Raw genomic sequence first — 10,331 nt, forward strand, 5'->3', positions numbered from 1 at the left:
GGAGAGCTTGGCTGGGTCTTTTCAGTGGTGGTCACAGAGTGGCTGCCGTCACGGCAAACTTGCCACACGCGTGTGCTCAAGGGACCCTCCGGCTGCCGTCACACAATCAGGTTTAGAACGATTCCCTCAGAAAGTTCACCATCACTGAAGTAATAAAACATTTACATCGTAAAAATAGATATGGGTCGGTATTTATTGCCGTGGAATACTGGCCGGCTCTACAGTAGGTAGAACTCATTTGAAGGAGCTTCTCTAACACCAGCAAGCCATTCGGAATGAGATTTGGGTGATCTCTACTATCCGTTGTGTACTTTGAAATTTTTATGATAAACGGGTCTTAAGATCCTAACTATTCTGTTTCCATGAAAGAATCTCCATGGGGACAAATACCGACATAATGGGCTGGAGATTACAGAGAAGAAATGCACGTGCAGCTTCGGCTTCCCGGTACTCACAAAACCCGGTGCAGCTGCGGCCATGCATGACGTCCCAGTTTCACCGTCCTGACCTGCGTCCTCAGACCCCATCCTCAAAACCCCTGCGTCCCGACCCAGCCTCCAAAATGAGTGCCGGGGGGCAGCCGCTCCCACAGCCAGTGAGCTGCGCCTGCGGGCGAACCCAGGAGCCCCACCCGGGCGGGGCAGGGGTCCTGGTGACATCATCCCCAGGGGCGAGCCCGGCCCCTCCCTCCTGTGACGTGCAGGGCCGGTCCAGGCTGAAACCACAGTCAATTCTCAGCACAGCCCAGAGGGAAAAGGCAGGGCCTGATTCTGGGGGAACCCCTTACTCAGGCCCTCCTTCCGAAAAAGGAGAAAAAGCAGGACCCTCGGACACCTGCTACACAGGTGGGGTGGGTCCGGAGGCGCTGCCCCGGTTTGGAGGGCAGATGGGAGGCTGCAGGTGGGGAGTGCCGCCAGAAGGGACTGCAGTCTTGCAGATGGGTGGGCATGGCCGTGGTCTGCAGGAAGGAGGTGGGGGTGTCACCTGCCCAGCGGACCTGAGGAGGGAGCCCAAGTGTTCGGGGAGGCGGTACCCGGTGAAAGGGAGCAGGACCCTATGGGGCTCCCCAGGACAGCCCTCCCCGCCATGTCCTCCACCTGCCTTGTGCAGAAAAACTTTAGTCAAAGAAGAAACATAATCAGAGAAGTGAGAAAGTGCAGAAGCAGAGAGAAACAGACGGGACAAAACAATAGTAGTTTTGTTAGTGAAAGTCAAGGACCTTTAGGGCTAGAGAGAATATTCTGAGCCCTATCCTGTGAGCTGTCCTATAGGTACTGAAACCCCACCAGGTGGACGAAGTTAGCTACATGATGGTCAGCCTGTAGCCGTGACATAAGCTGCCACAGTTATGCAGACTGGTCTCAAGGAAATGGGAACAAACTGACCCTGGGACTGAAGACTAAATGTACTTAAAACAATCAAGAGGCTGCCGGTCAGACCACCGATGACCAATTTCAAGACGGCTGTCAGAGCTGACTGTGCTGTTTCTGCACGTAGCCCCTGCCCTCCGTCTATAAAATCTCTTGCCCCCTGGTTGTCGGTGGGGAGGTGGCCTTTGGACATGAGTCCACCCTCTCCCCTGGTTGCTGGCCTCAGAAATAAAGCAAACTTTCCTTTCCTCAAACCTGCCTCTCGAGTACTGGCTTTCGAGCGCCAGCAGCTGGACCCGACTTTTGGTAACACCAGCAGGACTATTTTCCCAGACGGCGCTCTGTCCCCGGCTCTAAGTGGCCACCGCACTCCTCAGGGAGGGCCGTCCTCCGTGAACCCGGACTGACGTCAGTGGATGCTGCCTTTTTACGCTGTTTTACTTCCCCTAGTCTCTTTGTCCCTGACTCCCTGTGGGTCACCCAGCAAGCGTTAGACCTCCGTTTCCACCGACCGCCAGTTTTCGAGCGCGTCTCTCGGAGCAGCTCTTCCCGGGGTCACTCCGGGTGGCGTTGTGCGCGTGTTATGAGCGAGCTGCGGTCCCCGTGCTCTCCGAGCCCCTGTTGGGGCGTGTGCCCTGCAGCTGGGCAGGTGGGAGTCTTGCCCCGGCCAGGTCTGTGCTGGCATGTGGGCTGCGCCATCTCGCTGTTCAGCTCTGTGTCGGGGCCCCGGAGGCGAAGAGGCCGCCCGGAACTCCGTGCCGTTCCTCCGGGGGCTGAGCGCCCGGCTCCCCTCCCCTCGCAGAGTCTCCTGGCCTTCGTTCGTGCGGCGCATCCAGGGTCCCCAGCTGCACTGAGCAGGACAGGGAAGTACGGCCACCCCACCGTCCCGGAAGCGGAGGGCCACACCGCTCCCTCGTAAAGGAGGGACACCCAGTGAGGACGGGCGACGCCTGGGCCTTTGGAAATGACCGCTTGGTTGTGGGCCGGGCCTGGAAGAGGCGGGATTGGATGACCTGGAACGGAGAGGTGGCCAAGGGGATGGGGTGTGAGAGGCAGCCCCAGAGCGGCCTCAGGGCCGGGAGCGGGCGGGGGGCTGTACAGAGCGCTCAACATCAACGAAAAAGCACGGCCCGCCTGGCGCTCGGCCCTCGACGGGGAGGGATGAAGCCCCCCGCGGGGGCTCCCTCCCCCCAGGCCTGGGCGAGGGCCAACTCGCAGGCTTGGAGCCCAGCGCTGAGGAGGGGCAGGTGGCAGGGGCGTGACAGCCACACGGTCACCTGCGTGGCGGGACTGTCCCCGCTGGCCCCGGCCGTGAAGGGGATGCTGACCGGGTGGTTGACGGAGGGCAGGGCTGCGGGGCGGGCGCCGGGTCCCTGAGCAGCTCCCTCTCTGACTCTGGTGGGTCCCTGAGCAGCTCCCCCTCTGACTCTGGTCCCGGCCCCTGCACAGCCGTCTCTCCTCGGGGCTCGGTGGCTGCCACCATGCAGACACACACAGAGTATGGAACGTGATGGCCCCACGGATCGAGTGCAAGGATCGTTTTCTAACGCCGAGTTCTTTAGCAAAGGGAACCTCTAGCCACCTAATTTAAAGTTTCTCCGGGGAATCAGTACTGTCCGCTGGGGGAGAGAGGAGGGCTGTCACCCAGAGCGAGTTGCCTGCCAGCGTGCGGTCATCCTTCTCCATTTTCTGTCCAGACGTGGACGCACATGGCTTTCAGACGTGAGGACCTCAAGGCCGGGTGAGAGGCAGCGGAGCGCACGCGTGGCCGCCTCCTTCTGGGGTGCGAGGGCCTCGGTCCCGGGGGGAGCGTGGGCGGGCGACGCGGCTGGCTGGGCGTCAGCTACAGAAACGTGCTTCAGGGCAGAAGCTGTCTTGGGGCGGCTGAGCGTCTCACCCTGGCATCCGTCCCTCGAGCTTCTGGCGGCGGGCGGGACAGCACGCGGCGGGCAGGACGTGCGGGGGCATCTCTGCACAGGCCAGCCCCCACCCGAGGCGGCCGCGTCTGTCTGCCGGGGTCTTGGAGGTCCTGGGTCGCCGTGTCCGCTGGGCCTGAGGGCCAGGACCGCCAGCCTTGGACGGGAGCCCGTCCTTGGGGGACAGCGCACCCTGACTTCTTGAGGGTCACATTGCCTCTCGTCTCTCCTTAGGGGTCGAGGACTGGCTTCATTGAGGCTACGAGTGGACAGGGCGCCAAGGCCAAGCGTCCCATGCCAGTGAGAGTGGACCCGAGAGAAGTGGGGGGCAGGGGGCCTGGCTTTGAGGTCAGACTGTCCGCGTGGGGACCCCTCCAGCTGCTCACCTGTGCACAGCCGAAGGCCTCTCCCTGCAGCTGGGGGCGCGGGGGTGCCCCCGAGTCCGGGAGGGAGGGACACGTGCCAGCAAAGGTGTTTCAGGAACAGACAGCGAGCTGGGGCAGGAGGACCTGGACTGAGAACAGGTGTCAGAGCGGCGGGGCGCAGGTGTCTCCTCTGAGAACACGTCTGCACGTCGGGGGGTGGGCAGCGCTGGAGGGGCCGGGGACAGAGAAGGCTGGTCACTGCGTGGGGGGAGCTCCCGTCCCCAGAGGGCCCTGGCCCCCGGGACCCCCCGTCCCCAGAGCGCCCTGGCCCCCGGGACCCCTCGCGCCCGCCTCCCCGTTACCCGAGGAAGCCCCTTCTTAGCGTCTGCTCGTTTTACAGCTCAGGAGTCAGGAAGACAGAGATAAACACCTGATTCTCTACGTGGGACGCTCTTCAACTCCAGATTGTCACTTGGGTCGTGTTTGCCCTCCACCCCCTGAAAGCCTGCAGCATCGGAGCGCTGCCTTATGCTATAATCCTTGAGAGTTTTCCCTGAAATGGGTATTAATTTCACTGTGACAGACTTAAAGCAGAAAACCATTTGTGGTTTCGTAGTTTACAGACAGGGTGAAGGAAGACCCCAGAGCCATCCCAGAGTCGGCCTTTCCCCGACGGGCAGTGCCGTGCTGCCCACAGCCCCGGAGATGGATCGGGGGGCAGCTCGGAATGGGGAGGCCTCCAGCCACGGCACGGAGAGCCTCTGTGATGTGGTCAGAGGAAGGAACTTCACTTAGACTCGGTGAGGTGCTCAGCGAGGCGCCTGGCCGTGGACTCACCTGCTCACCCCGTAGGGTCTCCCAGTTCTGGGCCCTAGAGGCAGCCCCTCCCACCAACAACCAGAGCAGCTGTGTAAACATCGTCATCGCGACCTGAGAAAAAGCAGGGAGAGAGGAATGCAAATCGGTCCTTCTCGCGAAAGGCAGGTGCAGGGAGCCCCCGCGGGGTGGGGGTGGATGCCCTCAGTCAGCCTGAGGACCGGCCGCTGGACAGGGTCTGAGTGTGGCCGCCGCCAGCCCGGCCTGTCCACCAGGGGGCAGTGGTGCATAAACATGGGCGCGGTTCCCCCGGGTTGGGCCCTGGCCTGTGACCACAGAGCCGGCAGCCCTTTAACCGCCGAGACCCCGACAGGTCCGCGGCAGGGAGGCCAAGACCATGCGGAAATGACGCTGCCTTTCAAGCCCACCCGGGGAAGAGGGAGGGAGGATTGGGGTCACGTCCTGTGAATCCTTAGCTCCATTCTGCGGACAAAACCACCAAGGGCCCTGCAGCAGGCTGGCCCCTGGCCTTGACCCCAAGGCCACTGCGGAATCCCTCGGTCCCTCATCTGGTGTCCTTCATCTTGGACGTCCCCCCAGAGCCATCTGGCAGGACTTGCTACCCCCGGGGAGGTGTCCCTCTGGCCAGGAGAGCAGCACGGCCAGTCTAGTGGGCCGTCGGCAGGGAGGTGACTGCAGAGAGACGGCCGGTGGGCTGAGGCTCCTGCGAGGCCACGGCTGCGAGGGGCTGAGTTTCCACGTGGGCACAGCCGCCGCCTGGTGTCTTAGCCCAGAAGCACCTCCTTACCTGAGGGTGATGGGCCTGGCCTAGAAACGGCCTCGCCAGGCCAGGAGCCCCCGACACGACGGTGGGACCTCCTGCTGGACGGGCTGGGCTGCTCTCGCCTTTGCTGACCATTGAGCATATTCTTCAGGCGTTTCTCACAGTTCCGAGCTGCTGACACTCTGATCCTCGGGGGGTCTGGCTGGTGGGGTTTGCTGGGATGGAAGCTGGGTCCCTGGCGGCCCTGCGTGACTGATGGCCGGGCCCTCGTGCCCGGCAGACGCTCTGTCCTCACGCTAAACTGTGCCAGGTTCCTCAGAGGCTAATATCAGTATTGCAGTACTAATTTATTAGACACGGGGAGATTTTAAATTTCATTTTTGTGCAGTTATTTAAAATTTCAAGTGATAACGTCTAACCCAATTAAATTTCAGCTGATCACTCTCCAAACGCAGTCTTATAAAATATGAATTAGTCTTATAACAGCTTAATCTCCATGTAGATGACCTGCCTTTGGGGTTGTCCGGTCACAAAGCAGACCTTAGGAAATAAAGAAAGAAGATGGAAACCAGGAAGATCCAACGCTGAAAATTATCTCAACCATCCAACTATCTGGGACTATTTCACGCACATCAAATTCTGTCTCCTGTTTTGTAATAACTACGCTTTTTAGTTTGACCTTCCTCTTTGGGGATTTCTGGCATCGTCATAATTTAGAGGCTCCAGCGGAGAGAGCCTGCCCCGGCCTCTCGGCAGGTCACCGGGAGGCAGCCTGCCCCAGCCTGTCACCCCGTGGCCCTGCCTCCCCACCGGTTTGTGCGTGCGGACCCACCAGCCCGCCGGCCTCCGACAGTGAGACTCCCTCTCCAGAAACAGCACACGTGGCCCCTCTTGAGGGCCTGGAAATCCACCTGATCCCACCAGGCGGGGAAGCCAGCAGGACCTCCGCCCAGACCCTCGACGAGACGCCAGGAGGAGCTTGGCGCCTGGGTTGGGGTCAGGACAGGACTGGAGGCCCGGCGGGCTGGTGACCAGCTGGGACTGGGCACCTATGTGGGTCCCGCTCCCTCATCTGTAACACGCAGGTCATAGAACCTTCTCGGTAGGGTGGTCTGGAAGCTCAGAGCCGGTGCCACCAGTGGGTGTGGACAAGGGACCCAGGGCTGCAGTACCTTCACCCGCACGTCCGCAAGTGGCAGGACCGGGGTGGCCCCGGGCGTGGGGGGCAGGGAAGTTAGGGCACCCGATGGGGCAATAGGAGTCCCCTCAACTGGAAACTCAGAAGCTTCAGAGCTGGGAGGAGTCAGTTCTCTGTGGATGGTGACTTTGCCCAGAGCACCACGGAAACTTGGCGGCCAACCGAAGGTTCGGGGGTTAAGTTGTGCTCGGGATGTAGCCTCAGAGGGCCACGGCCGGGCCACAGCTGCCCCGCCTGGCTCTGGGGGCTCCAGCCTCTGGGGGCTCCAGCCCCAGCCACTGACTTTGCACCTGCGGCCCATTTGGAGACTCAAATAGGGATCTACTCAACATTTAATTGCTGGCACAGGTGGTGATCAGCACAGGTCTGGACCTCAGCACTGAGACAGAGGGGGAAACGCTCACGCCGAGGAAAACGCCGGCACTCTCCTGGCTGCGCTCCATAGACGCGTGTCGCCTGAACACACCACCCGTGAGAAGCTAACGCACCCGCCCTGGCGTCGGGTCCTGCGAACTCGCGGGGAACCTCCCGGCCGGCGGAGGCTGCGGTCAGTGAAGTGGCAGAGAGGGGCTAAGTCCTGAAGGGTGGGCCACCCTGAGGGCAGCGGGCGGCCGTGGAGACAGCCCGGGCGCTGAGACTGGGGGTGCCCTGGACTTCCAGAGTGGACGGGGCGGGGGCTGGGTGGGGGATGCCCGGGACACCTCTGGTACCATTTCTCCTCACCTCACACACAACCTGGGGACAGAACCTGGCAGGATCGGGCATGCCACCTGCACCCTCCTTCTTCCCGACCCCTCCCCAACCCAGGAGGGACACAGCTCCCTTTCCATCAATATCCTGACCATGAGAGGACACCCAGCTCACGTCCTCCTTGCTGCTACTTCCTGCGGCCCCCGCCCCGGCCCTGGGCCCCTCCTCACCTCCGGGGCCTTCCTGGCCATGTGGACACCACACAGTGGTGTCCCTGTCCCCTACGGTGACAGGGGCCAGCCTGGGGGTAGATCGGCCCCGCGTGGACTGAGGGATGCAGCTTTGGCCCCAGATGGCATGACGTACTTCATAGCCTCTAACCGCCTGCGTTGGTCTCTGAACCCTGGATGGACGACGGGCCATGGATGGCTCATGTTCCGCTGGGGACTCGGGCCCTGGGGGCAGGGGGTGCTTCTGTCCCTCCACCCCAGACTCTCTGTAGGGGGCCGGGTCTCCCAGCACTGTCCCCGCACACTTGTCACTTCCACCCTGCCCCTCAAAACCCACCGTAAATACTTAAATACTCCCCACCTCAGATACTTCTGTCTCACTCCCAGCTCATCATCTGAAGGAACGCTAATGTCCGTCGTGAGGAGAGTGGTTGTCTTTCCTTACGTCTTCTGTCTCTGCCACTTCCTGGCCTTTGCCGCCAGCCCGGCAAGCCCGGGGTCCAGGGGCTGAGAACCGGCTCTGGCAGAAGCTCCTTCCAATGGGCCGCCTGCTCATCTGCCGTCGGCCGAGTCCTTTCAGCTGGGTCCCTGAGTTTCCCTCTCTGTCAGCACGACCTTAGAGGCCTGGTGAGGGCAGGGTCGCGGGGGAGACTCTGGGGTCGCCCCCTCCGGCTGCCGCCCGGGTGACGACGCACGGTTTGGACGTGACGCAAGGCTCACCTTTTGGGCTCCTGATGAGGAAATGCATGCAGCGGAGCCGGGGGGCCCCAGATGGACGGGCGTAAAGAGCCAGAGAGATAACCGAGGGCCTCCCGATGGGGGGGGGCAGAGAAAGGGGAGCAGGAAGGCTGCCTCTGGGCCCGCAGCCCCGATTCTAACCCCGCCACTCGTGACATGTTGGGGCTGCCAGACAGGCTCCAGTGAGCTTATAGCGGGTCCCGTGTGGATCCAGCGTGAGCGCCCTCCCAGCTGAGTGACGCCCAGGGCTCACCTCCTGCCAACGTCACCTGCGGCACCTGCCCCCTCGCTGCCCGCGGCCCCGCTGGACCGTCCTGTGCCCACTCAGGGCTGCTTGGCCTTCTGCTGTGTGGACGCCCATCCACGAATACACCCCCCCAGTGCTGGGTACGTAAGTCGAAAGACTTCATTATATGTTACTCATCTGCCCATGCGTCCAGCCATCTCTGGTCTCAGCTCTTCACACGTGATGATTTCTGACCCGGCTGGCTTTAGCCCTCTTGCTATCTGTTTCCCGTTTGATCTAATCTCTACTCCACTCTTGCTGCCTGTTTGGTATTATCAGGTATTTAAACGTTCCCTCTGTTCTCCTCTGTCAGCTGTTTGGGTTCTATTTCGGGGTGTCTTTCGAATGGCTCTCGAGTCACACAAGGCATCCTTGTTTTCGCAGCATTAAATGAGAGCTTCACTGCACCTCAAAGGCTGCAAGAACACACAACAGCTTAATGGAATGTCCCCGCTCCCATCACTTTTCGCTTACATAGTTTACTTCTACACGTTATAAGCTCACAAGACATTACTTCTATGCGTTCAGGGGTCACGTCTAACACTTGCTCTTTCAGGCGTAGCTCATTTCATCTGGAACTTCTGTGCTTCCATCAGGGATCATTGACCTTCGTCTTAAGGACTGTCCTATAGTATTTCTCGTAGTGAGAATTTCCCCAGGTTTCATCAGCCCTGATTTCTGTCGGATGTTCTTACCGGTACAGACGTCTAGGGCAGCGGGTCTTCCTCTCGGTGCTGTAAAGATGCTGTTCCGTGGTCTGCAGGCTTCACACCTCCCTGGTTCCTCGAGGGCATGGTCCTGCTCAGGCGCTGCCTCGTCCCCCACCCCCCAAGTACCTACTTCGGACGCTTTGGGCCCCTTTACGGTGATTGCAGCATCGGGGGAGCCCCGATACCAGCTGCTTCATCCTGCTGGATCTGTAGGACCCCACGTTGATTTTGAACAAACTGGCCCTACGGAATGCTGCCGGAACATGCGCACGGCGAGAACAGCCTCCCCAGGATTATGTCATGAGTCAGCACTCCTCTCAGAAGGCGTAAGACGCAGCCTTTGTCTGCAGCCCGGCCAACACTGGGTATTATCGCTCTTTCTAATCTTTTGCAAGCTGATTGGTCAAAAGTAAGACGGCATTTTCTGGATCAGAGGACTTTTTTTTTTTAACCACTAGTCAACTTTATCCTGTATGCATGTAGCTCCCGGGACGGAGGTGTCCGCCTTGGTCCCCACTTGTTTCCTGCAGGAGAGAGGCCGGGTGGGTGGTGCAGGCGGGGTGCAGTGGGTGTGACGGGTGTGGCCTCACCCTGCATTTTGCATCCTTCCCGAATGGCTCAGCACCCCTCACCGCCACCCCCCCCATACACTCTCGAGTGTCTCCAGTGTCGCTTCTTACCCAGGCCTGCCCCAAATATCTCACATGGTCCGGGCGACACCAGAGGAAGATATTCCATGTGGAAAGCATTCCTGCGGGGTGTGTGGACAATGCTGCCTGACTTTCTGCTGCCCGCCTGGCTTGGGGTCCACCCTGCAGAGCAATGCCAATTCCGAGGGCCGTTTCTGAAGACCAGAAGACAGGAAGAAAGCAAGGCGTCCCCGAAGTTCGTCCATTTGTACACTGGGCCACACGGTGCTGAAGCGCGTCTGGAGAGTGTCCTGGGCAGAGGCCTCTCTAAGTTTGGGGTGACGTGTATTGACTTAGATGGGGGTCTTTCAGCCCAGCATCTTGGTTGTACTAATCCATCTGTGTTCCTTATTAAATAAGCCCCAATCATGACATCCTTGTCACTCAGCTGGCACTGAAAACCGTCTAAGAAGGAGCTGCTTCATCAGTTTCTCCATGCACCTCTGCTCGAGGCCTGGGTACCACTCTGAGGACGCTGCTGCGTCCCTGCTGGTGCCTCCAGTACTGAACGTGGCAGACGTCTCCCTCTGCCCGGTCCC

Source organism: Globicephala melas, chromosome 3, assembly GCF_963455315.2.
Source record: "Globicephala melas chromosome 3, mGloMel1.2, whole genome shotgun sequence".
In the NCBI taxonomy this organism is placed as follows: Eukaryota; Metazoa; Chordata; class Mammalia; order Artiodactyla; family Delphinidae; genus Globicephala; species Globicephala melas.